The sequence below is a fragment of the Aegilops tauschii genome, chromosome 5 (assembly GCF_002575655.3).
Source record: "Aegilops tauschii subsp. strangulata cultivar AL8/78 chromosome 5, Aet v6.0, whole genome shotgun sequence".
In the NCBI taxonomy this organism is placed as follows: Eukaryota; Viridiplantae; Streptophyta; class Magnoliopsida; order Poales; family Poaceae; genus Aegilops; species Aegilops tauschii.
This window is the reverse complement of record NC_053039.3, coordinates 74,587,086-74,610,195: the sequence shown is the minus strand read 5'-3', so window position 1 is coordinate 74,610,195 and position 23,110 is coordinate 74,587,086. Positions and strand designations below refer to the sequence as shown.

Here is a 23,110-nt window from a genome sequence, read left to right as displayed (position 1 = left end):
CGCAGCAACATGTATTTTTTTACCCCTTTCAGAACGCGCTCCTCGCGCCACACAGCCGCCTCTAGACGCGTGACCAATGAGCAGCGAGCTAAAACATATCGCAAATGTCAAAAATAATATAACGGGGTTAATATATATCGCGCACATGTGATATGTTTGTCATGAGGCGCAAAAAATAATTAAAAAGGGAATGCAACACGAGGACTTCCCAGGAGGTCACCCATCCTAGTACTACTCTCGCCCAAGCACGCTTAACTTCGGAGTTCTGATGGGATCCGGTGCTTTAGTGCTGCTATGATCGCATCCAACATGTTACCCCCGCCTTCGTCCCTTATGCTTGCCACTCCCAGGTCCACTTCAAAGATGATTGTCATTCTTACTACCATTACAACCGTTGCCTAATAATGGATAATGCCCTATATATACTACTTACCCCCCCCCCCCCTCAAACACGGAGACGAGTTTACCACGGTTTCCACCCCTCCCTCTATACCGCAGCAACACGTATTTTTTTACCCCTTTCAGAACGCGCTCCTCGCGCCACAAAGCCGCCTCTAGACGCGTGACCAATGAGCAGCGAGCTAAAACATATCGCAAATGTCAAAAATAATATAACGGGGTTAATATATATCGCGCACATGTGATATGTTTGTCATGAGGCGCAAAAAATAATTAAAAAGGGAATGCAACACGAGGACTTCCCAGGAGGTCACCCATCCTAGTACTATTCTCGCCCAAGCACGCTTAACTTCGGAGTTCTGATGGGATCCGGTGCTTTAGTGCTGGTATGATCGCATCCAACATGTTACCCCCGCCTTCGTCCCTTATGCTTGCCACTCCCAGGTCCACTGCAAAGATGATTGTCATTCTTACTACCATTACAACCGTTGCCTAATAATGGATAATGCCCTATATATACTACTTACTCCCCCCCTCAAACACGGAGACGAGTTTACCACGGTTTCCACCCCTCCCTCTATACCGCAGCAACACGTATTTTTTTACCCCTTTCAGAACGCGCTCCTCGCGCCACACAGCCGCCTCTAGACGCGTGACCAATGAGCAGCGAGCTAAAACATATCGCAAATGTCAAAAATAATATAACGGGGTTAATATATGTCGCGCACATGTGATATGTTTGTCATGAGGTGCAAAAAATAATTAAAAAGGGAATGCAACACGAGGACTTCCCAGGAGGTCACCCATCCTAGTACTACTCTCGCCCAAGCACGCTTAACTTCGGAGTTCTGATGGGATCCGGTGCTTTAGTGCTGCTATGATCGCATCCAACATGTTACCCCCGCCTTCGTCCCTTATGCTTGCCACTCCCAGGTCCACTGCAAAGATGATTGTCATTCTTACTACCATTACAACCGTTGCCTAATAATGGATAATGCCCTATATATACTACTTACCCCCCCCCTCAAACACGGAGACAAGTTTACCACGGTTTCCACCCCTCCCTCTATACCGCAGCAACATGTATTTTTTTACCCCTTTCAGAACGCGCTCCTCGCGCCACACAGCCGCCTCTAGACGCGTGACCAATGAGCAGCGAGCTAAAACATATCGCAAATGTCAAAAATAATATAACGGGGTTAATATATATCGCGCACATGTGATATGTTTGTCATGAGGCGCAAAAAATAATTAAAAAGGGAATGCAACACGAGGACTTCCCAGGAGGTCACCCATCCTAGTACTACTCTCGCCCAAGCACGCTTAACTTCGGAGTTCTGATGGGATCCGGTGCTTTAGTGCTGCTATGATCGCATCCAACATGTTACCCCCGCCTTCGTCCCTTATGCTTGCCACTCCCAGGTCCACTTCAAAGATGATTGTCATTCTTACTACCATTACAACCGTTGCCTAATAATGGATAATGCCCTATATATACTACTTACCCCCCCCCCCCCTCAAACACGGAGACGAGTTTACCACGGTTTCCACCCCTCCCTCTATACCGCAGCAACACGTATTTTTTTACCCCTTTCAGAACGCGCTCCTCGCGCCACAAAGCCGCCTCTAGACGCGTGACCAATGAGCAGCGAGCTAAAACATATCGCAAATGTCAAAAATAATATAACGGGGTTAATATATATCGCGCACATGTGATATGTTTGTCATGAGGCGCAAAAAATAATTAAAAAGGGAATGCAACACGAGGACTTCCCAGGAGGTCACCCATCCTAGTACTATTCTCGCCCAAGCACGCTTAACTTCGGAGTTCTGATGGGATCCGGTGCTTTAGTGCTGGTATGATCGCATCCAACATGTTACCCCCGCCTTCGTCCCTTATGCTTGCCACTCCCAGGTCCACTGCAAAGATGATTGTCATTCTTACTACCATTACAACCGTTGCCTAATAATGGATAATGCCCTATATATACTACTTACTCCCCCCCTCAAACACGGAGACGAGTTTACCACGGTTTCCACCCCTCCCTCTATACCGCAGCAACACGTATTTTTTTACCCCTTTCAGAACGCGCTCCTCGCGCCACACAGCCGCCTCTAGACGCGTGACCAATGAGCAGCGAGCTAAAACATATCGCAAATGTCAAAAATAATATAACGGGGTTAATATATGTCGCGCACATGTGATATGTTTGTCATGAGGTGCAAAAAATAATTAAAAAGGGAATGCAACACGAGGACTTCCCAGGAGGTCACCCATCCTAGTACTACTCTCGCCCAAGCACGCTTAACTTCGGAGTTCTGATGGGATCCGGTGCTTTAGTGCTGCTATGATCGCATCCAACATGTTACCCCCGCCTTCGTCCCTTATGCTTGCCACTCCCAGGTCCACTGCAAAGATGATTGTCATTCTTACTACCATTACAACCGTTGCCTAATAATGGATAATGCCCTATATATACTACTTACCCCCCCCCTCAAACACGGAGACAAGTTTACCACGGTTTCCACCCCTCCCTCTATACCGCAGCAACATGTATTTTTTTACCCCTTTCAGAACGCGCTCCTCGCGCCACACAGCCGCCTCTAGACGCGTGACCAATGAGCAGCGAGCTAAAACATATCGCAAATGTCAAAAATAATATAACGGGGTTAATATATATCGCGCACATGTGATATGTTTGTCATGAGGCGCAAAAAATAATTAAAAAGGGAATGCAACACGAGGACTTCCCAGGAGGTCACCCATCCTAGTACTACTCTCGCCCAAGCACGCTTAACTTCGGAGTTCTGATGGGATCCGGTGCTTTAGTGCTGCTATGATCGCATCCAACATGTTACCCCCGCCTTCGTCCCTTATGCTTGCCACTCCCAGGTCCACTTCAAAGATGATTGTCATTCTTACTACCATTACAACCGTTGGCTAATAATGGATAATGCCCTATATATACTACTTACCCCCCCCCCCTCAAACACGGAGACGAGTTTACCACGGTTTCCACCCCTCCCTCTATACCGCAGCAACACGTATTTTTTTACCCCTTTCAGAACGCGCTCCTCGCGCCACAAAGCCGCCTCTAGACGCGTGACCAATGAGCAGCGAGCTAAAACATATCGCAAATGTCAAAAATAATATAACGGGGTTAATATATATCGCGCACATGTGATATGTTTGTCATGAGGCGCAAAAAATAATTAAAAAGGGAATGCAACACGAGGACTTCCCAGGAGGTCACCCCCTCAAACACGGAGACGAGTTTACCACGGTTTCCACCCCTCCCTCTATACCGCAGCAACACGTATTTTTTACCCCTTTCAGAACACGCTGCTCGCGCCACAAAGCCGCCTCTAGACGCGTGACCAATGAGCAGCGAGCTAAAACATATCGCAAATGTCAAAAATAATATAACGGGCTTAATATATATCGCGCACATGTGATATGTTTGTCATGAGGCGCAAAAAATAATTAAAAAGGGAATGCAACACGAGGACTTCCCAGGAGGTCACCCATCCTAGTACTACTCTCTACCAAGCACGCTTAACTTCGGTGTTCTGATGGGATCCGATGCTTTAGTGCTGGTATGATCGCATCCAACATGTTACCCCCGCCTTCGTCCCTTATGCTTGCCACTCCCAGGTCCACTGCAAAGATGATTGTCATTCTTACTACCATTACAACCGTTGCCTAATAATGGATAATGCCCTATATATACTACTTACTCCCCCCCTCAAACACGGAGACGAGTTTACCACGGTTTCCACCCCTCCCTCTATACCGCAGCAACACGTATTTTTTTACCCCTTTCAGAACGCGCTCCTCGCGCCACACAGCCGCCTCTAGACGCGTGACCAATGAGCAGCGAGCTAAAACATATCGCAAATGTCAAAAATAATATAACGGGGTTAATATATATCGCGCACATGTGATATGTTTGTCATGAGGCGCAAAAAATAATTAAAAAGGGAATGCAACACGAGGACTTCCCAGGAGGTCACCCATCCTAGTACTACTCTCGCCCAAGCACGGTTAACTTCGGAGTTCTGATGGGATCCGGTGCTTTAGTGCTGCTATGATCGCATCCAACATGTTACCCCCGCCTTCGTCCCTTATGCTTGCCACTCCCAGGTCCACTGCAAAGATGATTGTCATTCTTACTACCATTACAACCGTTGCCTAATAATGGATAATGCCCTATATATACTACTTACTCCCCCCCTCAAACACGGAGACGAGTTTACCACGGTTTCCACCCCTCCCTCTATACCGCAGCAACACGTATTTTTTTACCCCTTTCAGAACGCGCTCCTCGCGCCACACAGCCGCCTCTAGACGCGTGACCAATAAGCAGCGAGCTAAAACATATCGCAAATGTCAAAAATAATATAACGGGGTTAATATATATCGCGCACATGTGATATGTTTGTCATGAGGCGCAAAAAATAATTAAAAAGGGAATGCAACACGAGGACTTCCCAGGAGGTCACCCATCCTAGTACTATTCTCGCCCAAGCACGCTTAACTTCGGAGTTCTGATGGGATCCGGTGCTTTAGTGCTGGTATGATCGCATCCAACATGTTACCCCCGCCTTCGTCCCTTATGCTTGCCACTCCCAGGTCCACTGCAAAGATGATTGTCATTCTTACTACCATTACAACCGTTGTCTAATAATGGATAATGCCCTATATATACTACTTACTCCCCCCCTCAAACACGGAGACGAGTTTACCACGGTTTCCACCCCTCCCTCTATACCGCAGCAACACGTATTTTTTTACCCCTTTCAGAACGCGCCCCTCGCGCCACAAAGCCGCCTCTAGACGCGTGACCAATGAGCAGCGAGCTAAAACATATCGCAAATGTCAAAAATAATATAATGGGGTTAATATATACCGCGCACATGTGATATGTTTGTCATGAGGCGCCAAAAATAATTAAAAAGGGAATGCAACACGAGGACTTCCCAGGAGGTCACACATCCTAGTACTACCCTCGCCCAAGCACGCTTAACTTCGGAGTTCTGATGGGATCCGGTGCTTTAGTGCTGGTATGATCGCATCCAACATGTTACCCCCGCCTTCGTCCCTTATGCTTGCCACTCCCAGGTCCACTGCAAAGATGATTGTCATTCTTACTACCATTACAACCGTTGCCTAATAATGGATAATGCCCTATATATACTACTTACTCCCCCCCTCAAACACGGAGACGAGTTTACCACGGTTTCCACCCCTCCCTCTATACCGCAGCAACACGTATTTTTTTACCCCTTTCAGAACGCGCTCCTCGCGCCACAAAGCCGCCTCTAGACGCGTGACCAATGAGCAGCGAGCTAAAACATATCGCAAATGTCAAAAATAATTTAACGGGGTTAATATATATCGCGCACATGTGATATGTTTGTCATGAGGCGCAAAAAATAATTAAAAAGGGAATGCAACACGAGGACTTCCCAGGAGGTCACCCATCCTAGTACTATTCTCGCCCAAGCACGGTTAACTTCGGAGTTCTGATGGGATCCGGTGCTTTAGTGCTGGTATGATCGCATCCAACATGTTACCCCCGCCTTCGTCCCTTATGCTTGCCACTCCCAGGTCCACTGCAAAGATGATTGTCATTCTTACTACCATTACAACCGTTGCCTAATAATGGATAATGCCCTATATATACTACTTACTCCCCCCCTCAAACACGGAGACGAGTTTACCACGGTTTCCACCCCTCCCTCTATACCGCAGCAACACGTATTTTTTTACCCCTTTCAGAACGCGCTCCTCGCGCCACACAGCCTCCTCTAGACGCGTGACCAATGAGCAGCGAGCTAAAACATATCGCAAATGTCAAAAATAATATAACGGGGTTAATATATATCGCGCACATGTGATATGTTTGTCATGAGGCGCAAAAAATAATTAAAAAGGGAATGCAACACGAGGACTTCCCAGGAGGTCACCCATCCTAGTACTATTCTCGCCCAAGCATGCTTAACTTCGGAGTTCTGATGGGATCCGGTGCTTTAGTGCTGGTATGATCGCATCCAACATGTTACCCCCGCCTTCGTCCCTTATGCTTGCCACTCCCAGGTCCACTGCAAAGATGATTGTCATTCTTACTACCATTACAACCGTTGCCTAATAATGGATAATGCCCTATATATACTACTTACTCCCCCCCCTCAAACACGGAGACGAGTTTACCACGGTTTCCACCCCTCCCTCTATACCGCAGCAACACGTATTTTTTTACCCCTTTCAGAACGCGCTCCTCGCGCCACACAGCCTCCTCTAGACGCGTGACCAATGAGCAGCGAGCTAAAACATATCGCAAATGTCAAAAATAATATAACGGGGTTAATATATATCGCGCACATGTGATATGTTTGTCATGAGGCGCAAAAAATAATTAAAAAGGGAATGCAACACGAGGACTTCCCAGGAGGTCACCCATCCTAGTACTACCCTCGCCCAAGCACGCTTAACGTCGGAGTTCTGATGGGATCCGGTGCTTTAGTGCTGGTATGATCGCATCCAACATGTTACCCCGCCTTCGTCCCTTATGCTTGCCACTCCCAGGTCCACTGCAAAGATGATTGTCATTCTTACTACCATTACAACCGTTGCCTAATAATGGATAATGCCCTATATATACTACTTACCCCCCCCTCAAACACGGAGACGAGTTTACCACGGTTTCCACCCCTCCCTCTATACCCCAGCAACACGTATTTTTTTACCCCTTTCAGAACGCGCTCCTCGCGCCACAAAGCCGCCTCTAGACGCGTGACCAATGAGCAGCGAGCTAAAACATATCGCAAATGTCAAAAATAATATAACGGGGTTAATATATATTGCGCACATGTGATATGTTTGTCATGAGGCGCAAAAAAAAATTAAAAAGGGAACGCAACACGAGGACTTCCCAGGAGGTAACCCATCCAAGTACTACTCTCGCCCAAGCACGCTTAACTTCGGAGTTCTGATGGCATCCGGTGCTTTAGTGCTGGTATGATCGCATCCAACATGTTACCCCCGCCTTCGTCCCTTATGCTTGCCACTCCCAGGTCCACTGCAAAGATGATTGTCATTCTTACTACCATTACAACCGTTGCCTAATAATGGATAATGCCCTATATATACTACTTACTCCCCCCCTCAAACACGGAGACGAGTTTACCACGGTTTCCACCCCTCCCTCTATACCGCAGCAACACGTATTTTTTTACCCCTTTCAGAACGCGCTCCTCGCGCCACAAAGCCGCCTCTAGACGCGTGACCAATGAGCAGCGAGCTAAAACATATCGCAAATGTCAAAAATAATATAACGGGGTTAATATATATCGCGCACATGTGATATGTTTGTCATGAGGCGCAAAAAATAATTAAAAAGGGAATGCAACACGAGGACTTCCCAGGAGGTCACCCATCCTAGTACTACTCTCGCCCAAGCACGCTTAACTTCGGTGTTCTGATGGGATCCGATGCTTTAGTGCTGGTATGATCGCATCCAACATGTTACCCCCGCCTTCGTCCCTTATGCTTGCCACTCCCAGGTCCACTGCAAAGATGATTGTCATTCTTACTACCATTACAACCGTTGCCTAATAATGGATAATGCCCTATATATACTACTTACTCCCCCCCTCAAACACGGAGACGAGTTTACCACGGTTTCCACCGCTCCCTCTATACCGCAGCAACACGTATTTTTTTACCCCTTTCAGAACGCGCTCCTCGCGCCACAAAGCCGCCTCTAGACGCGTGACCAATGAGCAGCGAGCTAAAACATATCGCAAATGTCAAAAATAATATAACGGGGTTAATATATGTCGCGCACATGTGATATGTTTGTCATGAGGTGCAAAAAATAATTAAAAAGGGAATGCAACACGAGGACTTCCCAGGAGGTCACCCATCCTAGTACTACTCTCGCCCAAGCACGCTTAACTTCGGAGTTCTGATGGGATCCGGTGCTTTAGTGCTGCTATGATCGCATCCAACATGTTACCCCCGCCTTCGTCCCTTATGCTTGCCACTCCCAGGTCCACTGCAAAGATGATTGTCATTCTTACTACCATTACAACCGTTGCCTAATAATGGATAATGCCCTATATATACTACTTACCCCCCCCCCCTCAAACACGGAGACAAGTTTACCACGGTTTCCACCCCTCCCTCTATACCGCAGCAACATGTATTTTTTTACCCCTTTCAGAACGCGCTCCTCGCGCCACACAGCCGCCTCTAGACGCGTGACCAATGAGCAGCGAGCTAAAACATATCGCAAATGTCAAAAATAATATAACGGGGTTAATATATATCGCGCACATGTGATATGTTTGTCATGAGGCGCAAAAAATAATTAAAAAGGGAATGCAACACGAGGACTTCCCAGGAGGTCACCCATCCTAGTACTACTCTCGCCCAAGCACGCTTAACTTCGGAGTTCTGATGGGATCCGGTGCTTTAGTGCTGCTATGATCGCATCCAACATGTTACCCCCGCCTTCGTCCCTTATGCTTGCCACTCCCAGGTCCACTTCAAAGATGATTGTCATTCTTACTACCATTACAACCGTTGCCTAATAATGGATAATGCCCTATATATACTACTTACCCCCCCCCCCCTCAAACACGGAGACGAGTTTACCACGGTTTCCACCCCTCCCTCTATACCGCAGCAACACGTATTTTTTTACCCCTTTCAGAACGCGCTCCTCGCGCCACAAAGCCGCCTCTAGACGCGTGACCAATGAGCAGCGAGCTAAAACATATCGCAAATGTCAAAAATAATATAACGGGGTTAATATATATCGCTTACATGTGATATGTTTGTCATGAGGCGCAAAAAATAATTAAAAAGGGAATGCAACACGAGGACTTCCCAGGAGGTCACCCCCTCAAACACGGAGACGAGTTTACCACGGTTTCCACCCCTCCCTCTATACCGCAGCAACACGTATTTTTTACCCCTTTCAGAACACGCTGCTCGCGCCACAAAGCCGCCTCTAGACGCGTGACCAATGAGCAGCGAGCTAAAACATATCGCAAATGTCAAAAATAATATAACGGGCTTAATATATATCGCGCACATGTGATATGTTTGTCATGAGGCGCAAAAAATAATTAAAAAGGGAATGCAACACGAGGACTTCCCAGGAGGTCACCCATCCTAGTACTACTCTCTACCAAGCACGCTTAACTTCGGTGTTCTGATGGGATCCGATGCTTTAGTGCTGGTATGATCGCATCCAACATGTTACCCCCGCCTTCGTCCCTTATGCTTGCCACTCCCAGGTCCACTGCAAAGATGATTGTCATTCTTACTACCATTACAACCGTTGCCTAATAATGGATAATGCCCTATATATACTACTTACTCCCCCCCTCAAACACGGAGACGAGTTTACCACGGTTTCCACCCCTCCCTCTATACCGCAGCAACACGTATTTTTTTACCCCTTTCAGAACGCGCTCCTCGCGCCACACAGCCGCCTCTAGACGCGTGACCAATGAGCAGCGAGCTAAAACATATCGCAAATGTCAAAAATAATATAACGGGGTTAATATATATCGCGCACATGTGATATGTTTGTCATGAGGCGCAAAAAATAATTAAAAAGGGAATGCAACACGAGGACTTCCCAGGAGGTCACCCATCCTAGTACTACTCTCGCCCAAGCACGGTTAACTTCGGAGTTCTGATGGGATCCGGTGCTTTAGTGCTGCTATGATCGCATCCAACATGTTACCCCCGCCTTCGTCCCTTATGCTTGCCACTCCCAGGTCCACTGCAAAGATGATTGTCATTCTTACTACCATTACAACCGTTGCCTAATAATGGATAATGCCCTATATATACTACTTACTCCCCCCCTCAAACACGGAGACGAGTTTACCACGGTTTCCACCCCTCCCTCTATACCGCAGCAACACGTATTTTTTTACCCCTTTCAGAACGCGCTCCTCGCGCCACACAGCCGCCTCTAGACGCGTGACCAATAAGCAGCGAGCTAAAACATATCGCAAATGTCAAAAATAATATAACGGGGTTAATATATATCGCGCACATGTGATATGTTTGTCATGAGGCGCAAAAAATAATTAAAAAGGGAATGCAACACGAGGACTTCCCAGGAGGTCACCCATCCTAGTACTATTCTCGCCCAAGCACGCTTAACTTCGGAGTTCTGATGGGATCCGGTGCTTTAGTGCTGGTATGATCGCATCCAACATGTTACCCCCGCCTTCGTCCCTTATGCTTGCCACTCCCAGGTCCACTGCAAAGATGATTGTCATTCTTACTACCATTACAACCGTTGTCTAATAATGGATAATGCCCTATATATACTACTTACTCCCCCCCTCAAACACGGAGACGAGTTTACCACGGTTTCCACCCCTCCCTCTATACCGCAGCAACACGTATTTTTTTACCCCTTTCAGAACGCGCCCCTCGCGCCACAAAGCCGCCTCTAGACGCGTGACCAATGAGCAGCGAGCTAAAACATATCGCAAATGTCAAAAATAATATAATGGGGTTAATATATACCGCGCACATGTGATATGTTTGTCATGAGGCGCCAAAAATAATTAAAAAGGGAATGCAACACGAGGACTTCCCAGGAGGTCACACATCCTAGTACTACCCTCGCCCAAGCACGCTTAACTTCGGAGTTCTGATGGGATCCGGTGCTTTAGTGCTGGTATGATCGCATCCAACATGTTACCCCCGCCTTCGTCCCTTATGCTTGCCACTCCCAGGTCCACTGCAAAGATGATTGTCATTCTTACTACCATTACAACCGTTGCCTAATAATGGATAATGCCCTATATATACTACTTACTCCCCCCCTCAAACACGGAGACGAGTTTACCACGGTTTCCACCCCTCCCTCTATACCGCAGCAACACGTATTTTTTTACCCCTTTCAGAACGCGCTCCTCGCGCCACAAAGCCGCCTCTAGACGCGTGACCAATGAGCAGCGAGCTAAAACATATCGCAAATGTCAAAAATAATTTAACGGGGTTAATATATATCGCGCACATGTGATATGTTTGTCATGAGGCGCAAAAAATAATTAAAAAGGGAATGCAACACGAGGACTTCCCAGGAGGTCACCCATCCTAGTACTATTCTCGCCCAAGCACGGTTAACTTCGGAGTTCTGATGGGATCCGGTGCTTTAGTGCTGGTATGATCGCATCCAACATGTTACCCCCGCCTTCGTCCCTTATGCTTGCCACTCCCAGGTCCACTGCAAAGATGATTGTCATTCTTACTACCATTACAACCGTTGCCTAATAATGGATAATGCCCTATATATACTACTTACTCCCCCCCCTCAAACACGGAGACGAGTTTACCACGGTTTCCACCCCTCCCTCTATACCGCAGCAACACGTATTTTTTTACCCCTTTCAGAACGCGCTCCTCGCGCCACACAGCCTCCTCTAGACGCGTGACCAATGAGCAGCGAGCTAAAACATATCGCAAATGTCAAAAATAATATAACGGGGTTAATATATATCGCGCACATGTGATATGTTTGTCATGAGGCGCAAAAAATAATTAAAAAGGGAATGCAACACGAGGACTTCCCAGGAGGTCACCCATCCTAGTACTATTCTCGCCCAAGCATGCTTAACTTCGGAGTTCTGATGGGATCCGGTGCTTTAGTGCTGGTATGATCGCATCCAACATGTTACCCCCGCCTTCGTCCCTTATGCTTGCCACTCCCAGGTCCACTGCAAAGATGATTGTCATTCTTACTACCATTACAACCGTTGCCTAATAATGGATAATGCCCTATATATACTACTTACTCCCCCCCCTCAAACACGGAGACGAGTTTACCACGGTTTCCACCCCTCCCTCTATACCGCAGCAACACGTATTTTTTTACCCCTTTCAGAACGCGCTCCTCGCGCCACACAGCCTCCTCTAGACGCGTGACCAATGAGCAGCGAGCTAAAACATATCGCAAATGTCAAAAATAATATAACGGGGTTAATATATATCGCGCACATGTGATATGTTTGTCATGAGGCGCAAAAAATAATTAAAAAGGGAATGCAACACGAGGACTTCCCAGGAGGTCACCCATCCTAGTACTATTCTCGCCCAAGCATGCTTAACTTCGGAGTTCTGATGGGATCCGGTGCTTTAGTGCTGGTATGATCGCATCCAACATGTTACCCCCGCCTTCGTCCCTTATGCTTGCCACTCCCAGGTCCACTGCAAAGATGATTGTCATTCTTACTACCATTACAACCGTTGCCTAATAATGGATAATGCCCTATATATACTACTTACTCCCCCCCCTCAAACACGGAGACGAGTTTACCACGGTTTCCACCCCTCCCTCTATACCGCAGCAACACGTATTTTTTTACCCCTTTCAGAACGCGCTCCTCGCGCCACACAGCCTCCTCTAGACGCGTGACCAATGAGCAGCGAGCTAAAACATATCGCAAATGTCAAAAATAATATAACGGGGTTAATATATATCGCGCACATGTGATATGTTTGTCATGAGGCGCAAAAAATAATTAAAAAGGGAATGCAACACGAGGACTTCCCAGGAGGTCACCCATCCTAGTACTACCCTCGCCCAAGCACGCTTAACGTCGGAGTTCTGATGGGATCCGGTGCTTTAGTGCTGGTATGATCGCATCCAACATGTTACCCCGCCTTCGTCCCTTATGCTTGCCACTCCCAGGTCCACTGCAAAGATGATTGTCATTCTTACTACCATTACAACCGTTGCCTAATAATGGATAATGCCCTATATATACTACTTACCCCCCCCTCAAACACGGAGACGAGTTTACCACGGTTTCCACCCCTCCCTCTATACCCCAGCAACACGTATTTTTTTACCCCTTTCAGAACGCGCTCCTCGCGCCACAAAGCCGCCTCTAGACGCGTGACCAATGAGCAGCGAGCTAAAACATATCGCAAATGTCAAAAATAATATAACGGGGTTAATATATATTGCGCACATGTGATATGTTTGTCATGAGGCGCAAAAAAAAATTAAAAAGGGAACGCAACACGAGGACTTCCCAGGAGGTAACCCATCCAAGTACTACTCTCGCCCAAGCACGCTTAACTTCGGAGTTCTGATGGCATCCGGTGCTTTAGTGCTGGTATGATCGCATCCAACATGTTACCCCCGCCTTCGTCCCTTATGCTTGCCACTCCCAGGTCCACTGCAAAGATGATTGTCATTCTTACTACCATTACAACCGTTGCCTAATAATGGATAATGCCCTATATATACTACTTACTCCCCCCCTCAAACACGGAGACGAGTTTACCACGGTTTCCACCCCTCCCTCTATACCGCAGCAACACGTATTTTTTTACCCCTTTCAGAACGCGCTCCTCGCGCCACAAAGCCGCCTCTAGACGCGTGACCAATGAGCAGCGAGCTAAAACATATCGCAAATGTCAAAAATAATATAACGGGGTTAATATATATCGCGCACATGTGATATGTTTGTCATGAGGCGCAAAAAATAATTAAAAAGGGAATGCAACACGAGGACTTCCCAGGAGGTCACCCATCCTAGTACTACTCTCGCCCAAGCACGCTTAACTTCGGTGTTCTGATGGGATCCGATGCTTTAGTGCTGGTATGATCGCATCCAACATGTTACCCCCGCCTTCGTCCCTTATGCTTGCCACTCCCAGGTCCACTGCAAAGATGATTGTCATTCTTACTACCATTACAACCGTTGCCTAATAATGGATAATGCCCTATATATACTACTTACTCCCCCCCTCAAACACGGAGACGAGTTTACCACGGTTTCCACCGCTCCCTCTATACCGCAGCAACACGTATTTTTTTACCCCTTTCAGAACGCGCTCCTCGCGCCACAAAGCCGCCTCTAGACGCGTGACCAATGAGCAGCGAGCTAAAACATATCGCAAATGTCAAAAATAATATAACGGGGTTAATATATACCGCGCACATGTGATATGTTTGTCATGAGGCGCCAAAAATAATTAAAAAGGGAATGCAACACGAGGACTTCCCAGGAGGTCACACATCTTAGTACTACCCTCGCCCAAGCACGCTTAACTTCGGAGTTCTGATGGGATCCGGTGCTTTAGTGCTGGTATGATCGCATCCAACATGTTACCCCCCGCCTTCGTCCCTTATGCTTGCCACTCCCAGGTCCACTGCAAAGATGATTGTCATTCTTACTACCATTACAACCGTTGCCTAATAATGGATAATGCCCTATATATACTACTTACCCCCCCCCTCAAACACGGAGACGAGTTTACCACGGTTTCCACCCCTCCCTCTATACCCCAGCAACACGTATTTTTTTACCCCTTTCAGAATGCGCTCCTCGCGCCACAAAGCCGCCTCTAGACGCGTGACCAATGAGCAGCGAGCTAAAACATATCGCAAATGTCAAAAATAATATAACGGGGTTAATATATATTGCGCACATGTGATATGTTTGTCATGAGGCGCAAAAAATAATTAAAAAGGAAATGCAACACGAGGACTTCCCAGGAGGTCGCCCATCCAAGTACTACTCTCGCCCAAGCACGCTTAACTTCGGAGTTCTGATGGGATCCGGTGCTTTAGTGCTGGTATGATCGCATCCAACATGTTACCCCCCCCATTCGTCCCTTATGCTTGCCACTCCCAGGTCCACTGCAAAGATGATTGTCATTCTTACTACCATTACAACCGTTGCCTAATAATGGATAATGCCCTATATATACTACTTACTCCCCCCCTCAAACACGGAGACGAGTTTACCACGGTTTCCACCCCTCCCTCTATACCGCAGCAACACGTATTTTTTTACCCCTTTCAGAACGCGCTCCTCGCGCCACAAAGCCGCCTCTAGACGCGTGACCAATGAGCAGCGAGCTAAAACATATCGCAAATGTCAAAAATAATATAACGGGGTTAATATATATCGCGCACATGTGATATGTTTGTCATGAGGCGCAAAAAATAATTAAAAAGGGAATGCAACACGAGGACTTCCCAGGAGGTCACCCATCCTAGTACTACTCTCGCCCAAGCACGCTTAACTTCGGTGTTTACCCCCGCCTTCGTCCCTTATGCTTGCCACTCCCAGGTCCACTGCAAAGATGATTGTCATTCTTACTACCATTACAACCGTTGCCTAATAATGGATAATGCCCTATATATACTACTTACTCCCCCCCTCAAACACGGAGACGAGTTTACCACGGTTTCCACCCCTCCCTCTATACCGCAGCAACACGTATTTTTTTACCCCTTTCAGAATGCGCTCCTCGCGCCACAAAGCCGCCTCTAGACGCGTGACCAATGAGCAGCGAGCTAAAACATATCGCAAATGTCAAAAATAATATAACGGGGTTAATATATATCGCGCACATGTGATATGTTTGTCATGAGGCGCAAAAAATAATTAAAAAGGGAATGCAACACGAGGACTTCCCAGGAGGTCACCCATCCTAGTACTACCCTCGCCCAAGCACGCTTAACGTCGGAGTTCTGATGGGATCCGGTGCTTTAGTGCTGGTATGATCGCATCCCACATGTTACCCCGCCTTCGTCCCTTATGCTTGCCACTCCCAGGTCCACTGCAAAGATGATTGTCATTCTTACTACCATTACAACCGTTGCCTAATAATGGATAATGCCCTATATATACTACTTACCCCCCCCTCAAACACGGAGACGAGTTTACCACGGTTTCCACCCCTCCCTCTATACCCCAGCAACACGTATTTTTTTACCCCTTTCAGAACGCGCTCCTCGCGCCACAAAGCCGCCTCTAGACGCGTGACCAATGAGCAGCGAGCTAAAACATATCGCAAATGTCAAAAATAATATAACGGGGTTAATATATATTGCGCACATGTGATATGTTTGTCATGAGGCGCAAAAAAAAATTAAAAAGGGAACGCAACACGAGGACTTCCCAGGAGGTAACCCATCCAAGTACTACTCTCGCCCAAGCACGCTTAACTTCGGAGTTCTGATGGCATCCGGTGCTTTAGTGCTGGTATGATCGCATCCAACATGTTACCCCCGCCTTCGTCCCTTATGCTTGCCACTCCCAGGTCCACTGCAAAGATGATTGTCATTCTTACTACCATTACAACCGTTGCCTAATAATGGATAATGCCCTATATATACTACTTACTCCCCCCCTCAAACACGGAGACGAGTTTACCACGGTTTCCACCCCTCCCTCTATACCGCAGCAACACGTATTTTTTTACCCCTTTCAGAACGCGCTCCTCGCGCCACAAAGCCGCCTCTAGACGCGTGACCAATGAGCAGCGAGCTAAAACATATCGCAAATGTCAAAAATAATATAACGGGGTTAATATATATCGCGCACATGTGATATGTTTGTCATGAGGCGCAAAAAATAATTAAAAAGGGAATGCAACACGAGGACTTCCCAGGAGGTCACCCATCCTAGTACTACTCTCGCCCAAGCACGCTTAACTTCGGTGTTCTGATGGGATCCGATGCTTTAGTGCTGGTATGATCGCATCCAACATGTTACCCCCGCCTTCGTCCCTTATGCTTGCCACTCCCAGGTCCACTGCAAAGATGATTGTCATTCTTACTACCATTACAACCGTTGCCTAATAATGGATAATGCCCTATATATACTACTTACTCCCCCCCTCAAACACGGAGACGAGTTTACCACGGTTTCCACCGCTCCCTCTATACCGCAGCAACACGTATTTTTTTACCCCTTTCAGAACGCGCTCCTCGCGCCACAAAGCCGCCTCTAGACGCGTGACCAATGAGCAGCGAGCTAAAACATATCGCAAATGTCAAAAATAATATAACGGGGTTAATATATACCGCGCACATGTGATATGTTTGTCATGAGGCGCCAAAAATAATTAAAAAGGGAATGCAACACGAGGACTTCCCAGGAGGTCACACATCTTAGTACTACCCTCGCCCAAGCACGCTTAACTTCGGAGTTCTGATGGGATCCGGTGCTTTAGTGCTGGTATGATCGCATCCAACATGTTACCCCCGCCTTCGTCCCTTATGCTTGCCACTCCCAGGTCCACTGCAAAGATGATTGTCATTCTTACTACCATTACAACCGTTGCCTAATAATGGATAATGCCCTATATATACTACTTACCCCCCCCCCTCAAACACGGAGACGAGTTTACCACGGTTTCCACCCCTCCCTCTATACCCCAGCAACACGTATTTTTTTACCCCTTTCAGAATGCGCTCCTCGCGCCACAAAGCCGCCTCTAGACGCGTGACCAATGAGCAGCGAGCTAAAACATATCGCAAATGTCAAAAATAATATAACGGGGTTAATATATATTGCGCACATGTGATATGTTTGTCATGAGGCGCAAAAAATAATTAAAAAGGAAATGCAACACGAGGACTTCCCAGGAGGTCGCCCATCCAAGTACTACTCTCGCCCAAGCACGCTTAACTTCGGAGTTCTGATGGGATCCGGTGCTTTAGTGCTGGTATGATCGCATCCAACATGTTACCCCCCCCATTCGTCCCTTATGCTTGCCACTCCCAGGTCCACTGCAAAGATGATTGTCATTCTTACTACCATTACAACCGTTGCCTAATAATGGATAATGCCCTATATATACTACTTACTCCCCCCCTCAAACACGGAGACGAGTTTACCACGGTTTCCACCCCTCCCTCTATACCGCAGCAACACGTATTTTTTTACCCCTTTCAGAACGCGCTCCTCGCGCCACAAAGCCGCCTCTAGACGCGTGACCAATGAGCAGCGAGCTAAAACATATCGCAAATGTCAAAAATAATATAACGGGGTTAATATATATCGCGCACATGTGATATGTTTGTCATGAGGCGCAAAAAATAATTAAAAAGGGAATGCAACACGAGGACTTCCCAGGAGGTCACCCATCCTAGTACTACTCTCGCCCAAGCACGCTTAACTTCGGTGTTTACCCCCGCCTTCGTCCCTTATGCTTGCCACTCCCAGGTCCACTGCAAAGATGATTGTCATTCTTACTACCATTACAACCGTTGCCTAATAATGGATAATGCCCTATATATACTACTTACTCCCCCCCTCAAACACGGAGACGAGTTTACCACGGTTTCCACCCCTCCCTCTATACCGCAGCAACACGTATTTTTTTACCCCTTTCAGAACGCGCTCCTCGCGCCACAAAGCCGCCTCTAGACGCGTGACCAATGAGCAGCGAGCTAAAACATATCGCAAATGTCAAAAATAATATAACGGGGTTAATATATACCGCGCACATGTGATATGTTTGTCATGAGGCGCCAAAAATAATTAAAAAGGGAATGCAACACGAGGACTTCCCAGGAGGTCACACATCCTAGTACTACCCTCGCCCAAGCACGCTTAACTTCGGAGTTCTGATGGGATCCGGTGCTTTAGTGCTGGTATGATCGCATCCAACATGTTACCCCCGCCTTCGTCCCTTATGCTTGCCACTCCCAGGTCCACTGCAAAGATGATTGTCATTCTTACTACCATTACAACCGTTGCCTAATAATGGATAATGCCCTATATATACTACTTACTCCCCCCTCAAACACGGAGACGAGTTTACCACGGTTTCCACCCCTCCCTCTATACCGCAGCAACACGTATTTTTTTACCCCTTTCAGAACGCGCTCCTCGCGCCAAAAAGCCGCCTCTAGACGCGTGACCAATGAGCAGCGAGCTAAAACATATCGCAAATGTCAAAAATAATATAACGGGGTTAATATATATCGCGCACATGTGATATGTTTGTCATGAGGCGCAAAAAATAATTAAAAAGGGAATGCAACACGAGGACTTCCCAGGAGGTCACCCATCCTAGTACTATTCTCGCCCAAGCACGCTTAACTTCGGAGTTCTGATGGGATCCGGTGCTTTAGTGCTGGTATGATCGCATCCAACATGTTACCCCCGCCTTCGTCCCTTATGCTTGCCACTCCCAGGTCCACTGCAAAGATGATTGTCATTCTTACTACCATTACAACCGTTGCCTAATAATGGATAATGCCCTATATATACTACTTACTCCCCCCCTCAAACACGGAGACGAGTTTACCACGGTTTCCACCCCTCCCTCTATACCGCAGCAACACGTATTTTTTACCCCTTTCAGAACGCGCTCCTCGCGCCACACAGCCGCCTCTAGACGCGTGACCAATGAGCAGCGAGCTAAAACATATCGCAAATGTCAAAAATAATATAACGGGGTTAATATATGTCGCGCACATGTGATATGTTTGTCATGAGGTGCAAAAAATAATTAAAAAGGGAATGCAACACGAGGACTTCCCAGGAGGTCACCCATCCTAGTACTACTCTCGCCCAAGCACGCTTAACTTCGGAGTTCTGATGGGATCCGGTGCTTTAGTGCTGCTATGATCGCATCCAACATGTTACCCCCGCCTTCGTCCCTTATGCTTGCCACTCCCAGGTCCACTGCAAAGATGATTGTCATTCTTACTACCATTACAACCGTTGCCTAATAATGGATAATGCCCTATATATACTACTTACCCCCCCCCTCAAACACGGAGACAAGTTTACCACGGTTTCCACCCCTCCCTCTATACCGCAGCAACATGTATTTTTTTACCCCTTTCAGAACGCGCTCCTCGCGCCACACAGCCGCCTCTAGACGCGTGACCAATGAGCAGCGAGCTAAAACATATCGCAAATGTCAAAAATAATATAACGGGGTTAATATATATTGCGCACATGTGATATGTTTGTCATGAGGCGCAAAAAATAATTAAAAAGGAAATGCAACACGAGGACTTCCCAGGAGGTCGCCCATCCAAGTACTACTCTCGCCCAAGCACGCTTAACTTCGGAGTTCTGATGGGATCCGGTGCTTTAGTGCTGGTATGATCGCATCCAACATGTTACCCCCCCCATTCGTCCCTTATGCTTGCCACTCCCAGGTCCACTGCAAAGATGATTGTCATTCTTACTACCATTACAACCGTTGCCTAATAATGGATAATGCCCTATATATACTACTTACTCCCCCCCTCAAACACGGAGACGAGTTTACCACGGTTTCCACCCCTCCCTCTATACCGCAGCAACACGTATTTTTTTACCCCTTTCAGAACGCGCTCCTCGCGCCACAAAGCCGCCTCTAGACGCGTGACCAATGAGCAGCGAGCTAAAACATATCGCAAATGTCAAAAATAATATAACGGGGTTAATATATATCGCGCACATGTGATATGTTTGTCATGAGGCGCAAAAAATAATTAAAAAGGGAATGCAACACGAGGACTTCCCAGGAGGTCACCCATCCTAGTACTACTCTCGCCCAAGCACGCTTAACTTCGGTGTTTACCCCCGCCTTCGTCCCTTATGCTTGCCACTCCCAGGTCCACTGCAAAGATGATTGTCATTCTTACTACCATTACAACCGTTGCCTAATAATGGATAATGCCCTATATATACTACTTACTCCCCCCCTCAAACACGGAGACGAGTTTACCACGGTTTCCACCCCTCCCTCTATACCGCAGCAACACGTATTTTTTTACCCCTTTCAGAACGCGCTCCTCGCGCCACAAAGCCGCCTCTAGACGCGTGACCAATGAGCAGCGAGCTAAAACATATCGCAAATGTCAAAAATAATATAACGGGGTTAATATATACCGCGCACATGTGATATGTTTGTCATGAGGCGCCAAAAATAATTAAAAAGGGAATGCAACACGAGGACTTCCCAGGAGGTCACACATCCTAGTACTACCCTCGCCCAAGCACGCTTAACTTCGGAGTTCTGATGGGATCCGGTGCTTTAGTGCTGGTATGATCGCATCCAACATGTTACCCCCGCCTTCGTCCCTTATGCTTGCCACTCCGAGGTCCACTGCAAAGATGATTGTCATTCTTACTACCATTACAACCGTTGCCTAATAATGGATAATGCCCTATATATACTACTTACTCCCCCCTCAAACACGGAGACGAGTTTACCACGGTTTCCACCCCTCCCTCTATACCGCAGCAACACGTATTTTTTTACCCCTTTCAGAACGCGCTCCTCGCGCCAAAAAGCCGCCTCTAGACGCGTGACCAATGAGCAGCGAGCTAAAACATATCGCAAATGTCAAAAATAATATAACGGGGTTAATATATATCGCGCACATGTGATATGTTTGTCATGAGGCGCAAAAAATAATTAAAAAGGGAATGCAACACGAGGACTTCCCAGGAGGTCACCCATCCTAGTACTATTCTCGCCCAAGCACGCTTAACTTCGGAGTTCTGATGGGATCCGGTGCTTTAGTGCTGGTATGATCGCATCCAACATGTTACCCCCGCCTTCGTCCCTTATGCTTGCCACTCCCAGGTCCACTGCAAAGATGATTGTCATTCTTACTACCATTACAACCGTTGCCTAATAATGGATAATGCCCTATATATACTACTTACTCCCCCCCTCAAACACGGAGACGAGTTTACCACGGTTTCCACCCCTCCCTCTATACCGCAGCAACACGTATTTTTTACCCCTTTCAGAACGCGCTCCTCGCGCCACACAGCCGCCTCTAGACGCGTGACCAATGAGCAGCGAGCTAAAACATATCGCAAATGTCAAAAATAATATAACGGGGTTAATATATGTCGCGCACATGTGATATGTTTGTCATGAGGTGCAAAAAATAATTAAAAAGGGAATGCAACACGAGGACTTCCCAGGAGGTCACCCATCCTAGTACTACTCTCGCCCAAGCACGCTTAACTTCGGAGTTCTGATGGGATCCGGTGCTTTAGTGCTGCTATGATCGCATCCAACATGTTACCCCCGCCTTCGTCCCTTATGCTTGCCACTCCCAGGTCCACTGCAAAGATGATTGTCATTCTTACTACCATTACAACCGTTGCCTAATAATGGATAATGCCCTATATATACTACTTACCCCCCCCCTCAAACACGGAGACAAGTTTACCACGGTTTCCACCCCTCCCTCTATACCGCAGCAACATGTATTTTTTTACCCCTTTCAGAACGCGCTCCTCGCGCCACACAGCCGCCTCTAGACGCGTGACCAATGAGCAGCGAGCTAAAACATATCGCAAATGTCAAAAATAATATAACGGGGTTAATATATATCGCGCACATGTGATATGTTTGTCATGAGGCGCAAAAAATAATTAAAAAGGGAATGCAACACGAGGACTTCCCAGGAGGTCACCCATCCTAGTACTACTCTCGCCCAAGCACGCTTAACTTCGGAGTTCTGATGGGATACGGTGCTTTAGTGCTGCTATGATCGCATCCAACATGTTACCCCCGCCTTCGTCCCTTATGCTTGCCACTCCCAGGTCCACTTCAAAGATGATTGTCATTCTTACTACCATTACAACCGTTGCCTAATAATGGATAATGCCCTATATATACTACTTACCCCCCCCCCCTCAAACACGGAGACGAGTTTACCACGGTTTCCACCCCTCCCTCTATACCGCAGCAACACGTATTTTTTTACCCCTTTCAGAACGCGCTCCTCGCGCCACAAAGCCGCCTCTAGACGCGTGACCAATGAGCAGCGAGCTAAAACATATCGCAAATGTCAAAAATAATATAACGGGGTTAATATATATCGCGCACATGTGATATGTTTGTCATGAGGCGCAAAAAATAATTAAAAAGGGAATGCAACACGAG

General features: G+C 47.2%; 43 non-coding genes across 43 annotated transcripts; all 43 read right to left on the bottom strand.

Moving 5' to 3' along the window:
- Positions 1-187: 187 nt before the first annotated feature.
- On the bottom strand, positions 188-306 carry LOC141023488 (5S ribosomal RNA). Its single transcript, XR_012185085.1, has one exon. It is a non-coding gene; the product is annotated as a 5S ribosomal RNA (ribosomal RNA).
- Positions 307-680: 374 nt separating this feature from the next.
- On the bottom strand, positions 681-799 carry LOC141024151 (5S ribosomal RNA). The gene has a single exon (XR_012185748.1). It is a non-coding gene; the product is annotated as a 5S ribosomal RNA (ribosomal RNA).
- A 370-nt stretch (positions 800-1,169) lies between these two features.
- On the bottom strand, positions 1,170-1,288 carry LOC141023487 (5S ribosomal RNA). The gene has a single exon (XR_012185084.1). It is a non-coding gene; the product is annotated as a 5S ribosomal RNA (ribosomal RNA).
- Positions 1,289-1,658: 370 nt separating this feature from the next.
- LOC141023486 (5S ribosomal RNA) lies at positions 1,659-1,777 on the bottom strand. The gene has a single exon (XR_012185083.1). It is a non-coding gene; the product is annotated as a 5S ribosomal RNA (ribosomal RNA).
- Positions 1,778-2,151: 374 nt separating this feature from the next.
- On the bottom strand, positions 2,152-2,270 carry LOC141024141 (5S ribosomal RNA). Its single transcript, XR_012185738.1, has one exon. It is a non-coding gene; the product is annotated as a 5S ribosomal RNA (ribosomal RNA).
- Positions 2,271-2,640: 370 nt separating this feature from the next.
- Positions 2,641-2,759, bottom strand: LOC141023485 (5S ribosomal RNA). Its single transcript, XR_012185082.1, has one exon. It is a non-coding gene; the product is annotated as a 5S ribosomal RNA (ribosomal RNA).
- A 370-nt stretch (positions 2,760-3,129) lies between these two features.
- Positions 3,130-3,248, bottom strand: LOC141023484 (5S ribosomal RNA). The gene has a single exon (XR_012185081.1). It is a non-coding gene; the product is annotated as a 5S ribosomal RNA (ribosomal RNA).
- Positions 3,249-3,891: 643 nt separating this feature from the next.
- LOC141024470 (5S ribosomal RNA) lies at positions 3,892-4,010 on the bottom strand. The gene has a single exon (XR_012186068.1). It is a non-coding gene; the product is annotated as a 5S ribosomal RNA (ribosomal RNA).
- A 370-nt stretch (positions 4,011-4,380) lies between these two features.
- LOC141023878 (5S ribosomal RNA) lies at positions 4,381-4,499 on the bottom strand. Its single transcript, XR_012185476.1, has one exon. It is a non-coding gene; the product is annotated as a 5S ribosomal RNA (ribosomal RNA).
- Positions 4,500-4,869: 370 nt separating this feature from the next.
- Positions 4,870-4,988, bottom strand: LOC141024130 (5S ribosomal RNA). The gene has a single exon (XR_012185727.1). It is a non-coding gene; the product is annotated as a 5S ribosomal RNA (ribosomal RNA).
- A 370-nt stretch (positions 4,989-5,358) lies between these two features.
- LOC141025223 (5S ribosomal RNA) lies at positions 5,359-5,477 on the bottom strand. The gene has a single exon (XR_012186721.1). It is a non-coding gene; the product is annotated as a 5S ribosomal RNA (ribosomal RNA).
- Positions 5,478-5,847: 370 nt separating this feature from the next.
- On the bottom strand, positions 5,848-5,966 carry LOC141025192 (5S ribosomal RNA). Its single transcript, XR_012186690.1, has one exon. It is a non-coding gene; the product is annotated as a 5S ribosomal RNA (ribosomal RNA).
- A 370-nt stretch (positions 5,967-6,336) lies between these two features.
- Positions 6,337-6,455, bottom strand: LOC141025232 (5S ribosomal RNA). The gene has a single exon (XR_012186730.1). It is a non-coding gene; the product is annotated as a 5S ribosomal RNA (ribosomal RNA).
- Positions 6,456-6,826: 371 nt separating this feature from the next.
- On the bottom strand, positions 6,827-6,945 carry LOC141024739 (5S ribosomal RNA). Its single transcript, XR_012186236.1, has one exon. It is a non-coding gene; the product is annotated as a 5S ribosomal RNA (ribosomal RNA).
- A 368-nt stretch (positions 6,946-7,313) lies between these two features.
- Positions 7,314-7,432, bottom strand: LOC141024173 (5S ribosomal RNA). Its single transcript, XR_012185770.1, has one exon. It is a non-coding gene; the product is annotated as a 5S ribosomal RNA (ribosomal RNA).
- A 370-nt stretch (positions 7,433-7,802) lies between these two features.
- Positions 7,803-7,921, bottom strand: LOC141023897 (5S ribosomal RNA). The gene has a single exon (XR_012185495.1). It is a non-coding gene; the product is annotated as a 5S ribosomal RNA (ribosomal RNA).
- Positions 7,922-8,291: 370 nt separating this feature from the next.
- LOC141023483 (5S ribosomal RNA) lies at positions 8,292-8,410 on the bottom strand. The gene has a single exon (XR_012185080.1). It is a non-coding gene; the product is annotated as a 5S ribosomal RNA (ribosomal RNA).
- A 372-nt stretch (positions 8,411-8,782) lies between these two features.
- LOC141023482 (5S ribosomal RNA) lies at positions 8,783-8,901 on the bottom strand. The gene has a single exon (XR_012185079.1). It is a non-coding gene; the product is annotated as a 5S ribosomal RNA (ribosomal RNA).
- A 644-nt stretch (positions 8,902-9,545) lies between these two features.
- LOC141024469 (5S ribosomal RNA) lies at positions 9,546-9,664 on the bottom strand. Its single transcript, XR_012186067.1, has one exon. It is a non-coding gene; the product is annotated as a 5S ribosomal RNA (ribosomal RNA).
- A 370-nt stretch (positions 9,665-10,034) lies between these two features.
- LOC141023877 (5S ribosomal RNA) lies at positions 10,035-10,153 on the bottom strand. The gene has a single exon (XR_012185475.1). It is a non-coding gene; the product is annotated as a 5S ribosomal RNA (ribosomal RNA).
- A 370-nt stretch (positions 10,154-10,523) lies between these two features.
- On the bottom strand, positions 10,524-10,642 carry LOC141024120 (5S ribosomal RNA). Its single transcript, XR_012185717.1, has one exon. It is a non-coding gene; the product is annotated as a 5S ribosomal RNA (ribosomal RNA).
- Positions 10,643-11,012: 370 nt separating this feature from the next.
- On the bottom strand, positions 11,013-11,131 carry LOC141025222 (5S ribosomal RNA). The gene has a single exon (XR_012186720.1). It is a non-coding gene; the product is annotated as a 5S ribosomal RNA (ribosomal RNA).
- Positions 11,132-11,501: 370 nt separating this feature from the next.
- On the bottom strand, positions 11,502-11,620 carry LOC141025190 (5S ribosomal RNA). The gene has a single exon (XR_012186688.1). It is a non-coding gene; the product is annotated as a 5S ribosomal RNA (ribosomal RNA).
- A 371-nt stretch (positions 11,621-11,991) lies between these two features.
- On the bottom strand, positions 11,992-12,110 carry LOC141025231 (5S ribosomal RNA). The gene has a single exon (XR_012186729.1). It is a non-coding gene; the product is annotated as a 5S ribosomal RNA (ribosomal RNA).
- A 371-nt stretch (positions 12,111-12,481) lies between these two features.
- LOC141025230 (5S ribosomal RNA) lies at positions 12,482-12,600 on the bottom strand. Its single transcript, XR_012186728.1, has one exon. It is a non-coding gene; the product is annotated as a 5S ribosomal RNA (ribosomal RNA).
- Positions 12,601-12,971: 371 nt separating this feature from the next.
- On the bottom strand, positions 12,972-13,090 carry LOC141024738 (5S ribosomal RNA). Its single transcript, XR_012186235.1, has one exon. It is a non-coding gene; the product is annotated as a 5S ribosomal RNA (ribosomal RNA).
- Positions 13,091-13,458: 368 nt separating this feature from the next.
- LOC141024171 (5S ribosomal RNA) lies at positions 13,459-13,577 on the bottom strand. Its single transcript, XR_012185768.1, has one exon. It is a non-coding gene; the product is annotated as a 5S ribosomal RNA (ribosomal RNA).
- Positions 13,578-13,947: 370 nt separating this feature from the next.
- LOC141023896 (5S ribosomal RNA) lies at positions 13,948-14,066 on the bottom strand. The gene has a single exon (XR_012185494.1). It is a non-coding gene; the product is annotated as a 5S ribosomal RNA (ribosomal RNA).
- A 370-nt stretch (positions 14,067-14,436) lies between these two features.
- Positions 14,437-14,555, bottom strand: LOC141023596 (5S ribosomal RNA). Its single transcript, XR_012185196.1, has one exon. It is a non-coding gene; the product is annotated as a 5S ribosomal RNA (ribosomal RNA).
- Positions 14,556-14,926: 371 nt separating this feature from the next.
- Positions 14,927-15,045, bottom strand: LOC141025080 (5S ribosomal RNA). The gene has a single exon (XR_012186577.1). It is a non-coding gene; the product is annotated as a 5S ribosomal RNA (ribosomal RNA).
- An 812-nt stretch (positions 15,046-15,857) lies between these two features.
- On the bottom strand, positions 15,858-15,976 carry LOC141024737 (5S ribosomal RNA). The gene has a single exon (XR_012186234.1). It is a non-coding gene; the product is annotated as a 5S ribosomal RNA (ribosomal RNA).
- Positions 15,977-16,344: 368 nt separating this feature from the next.
- Positions 16,345-16,463, bottom strand: LOC141024170 (5S ribosomal RNA). The gene has a single exon (XR_012185767.1). It is a non-coding gene; the product is annotated as a 5S ribosomal RNA (ribosomal RNA).
- A 370-nt stretch (positions 16,464-16,833) lies between these two features.
- Positions 16,834-16,952, bottom strand: LOC141023895 (5S ribosomal RNA). Its single transcript, XR_012185493.1, has one exon. It is a non-coding gene; the product is annotated as a 5S ribosomal RNA (ribosomal RNA).
- Positions 16,953-17,322: 370 nt separating this feature from the next.
- LOC141023595 (5S ribosomal RNA) lies at positions 17,323-17,441 on the bottom strand. The gene has a single exon (XR_012185195.1). It is a non-coding gene; the product is annotated as a 5S ribosomal RNA (ribosomal RNA).
- Positions 17,442-17,812: 371 nt separating this feature from the next.
- LOC141025079 (5S ribosomal RNA) lies at positions 17,813-17,931 on the bottom strand. The gene has a single exon (XR_012186576.1). It is a non-coding gene; the product is annotated as a 5S ribosomal RNA (ribosomal RNA).
- An 812-nt stretch (positions 17,932-18,743) lies between these two features.
- Positions 18,744-18,862, bottom strand: LOC141025221 (5S ribosomal RNA). Its single transcript, XR_012186719.1, has one exon. It is a non-coding gene; the product is annotated as a 5S ribosomal RNA (ribosomal RNA).
- A 369-nt stretch (positions 18,863-19,231) lies between these two features.
- Positions 19,232-19,350, bottom strand: LOC141024108 (5S ribosomal RNA). The gene has a single exon (XR_012185706.1). It is a non-coding gene; the product is annotated as a 5S ribosomal RNA (ribosomal RNA).
- A 369-nt stretch (positions 19,351-19,719) lies between these two features.
- On the bottom strand, positions 19,720-19,838 carry LOC141023481 (5S ribosomal RNA). The gene has a single exon (XR_012185078.1). It is a non-coding gene; the product is annotated as a 5S ribosomal RNA (ribosomal RNA).
- Positions 19,839-20,208: 370 nt separating this feature from the next.
- On the bottom strand, positions 20,209-20,327 carry LOC141025078 (5S ribosomal RNA). Its single transcript, XR_012186575.1, has one exon. It is a non-coding gene; the product is annotated as a 5S ribosomal RNA (ribosomal RNA).
- Positions 20,328-21,139: 812 nt separating this feature from the next.
- Positions 21,140-21,258, bottom strand: LOC141025220 (5S ribosomal RNA). The gene has a single exon (XR_012186718.1). It is a non-coding gene; the product is annotated as a 5S ribosomal RNA (ribosomal RNA).
- Positions 21,259-21,627: 369 nt separating this feature from the next.
- Positions 21,628-21,746, bottom strand: LOC141024097 (5S ribosomal RNA). Its single transcript, XR_012185695.1, has one exon. It is a non-coding gene; the product is annotated as a 5S ribosomal RNA (ribosomal RNA).
- Positions 21,747-22,115: 369 nt separating this feature from the next.
- Positions 22,116-22,234, bottom strand: LOC141023479 (5S ribosomal RNA). The gene has a single exon (XR_012185076.1). It is a non-coding gene; the product is annotated as a 5S ribosomal RNA (ribosomal RNA).
- A 370-nt stretch (positions 22,235-22,604) lies between these two features.
- LOC141024153 (5S ribosomal RNA) lies at positions 22,605-22,723 on the bottom strand. The gene has a single exon (XR_012185750.1). It is a non-coding gene; the product is annotated as a 5S ribosomal RNA (ribosomal RNA).
- Between the last annotated feature and the right edge of the window lie 387 nt (positions 22,724-23,110).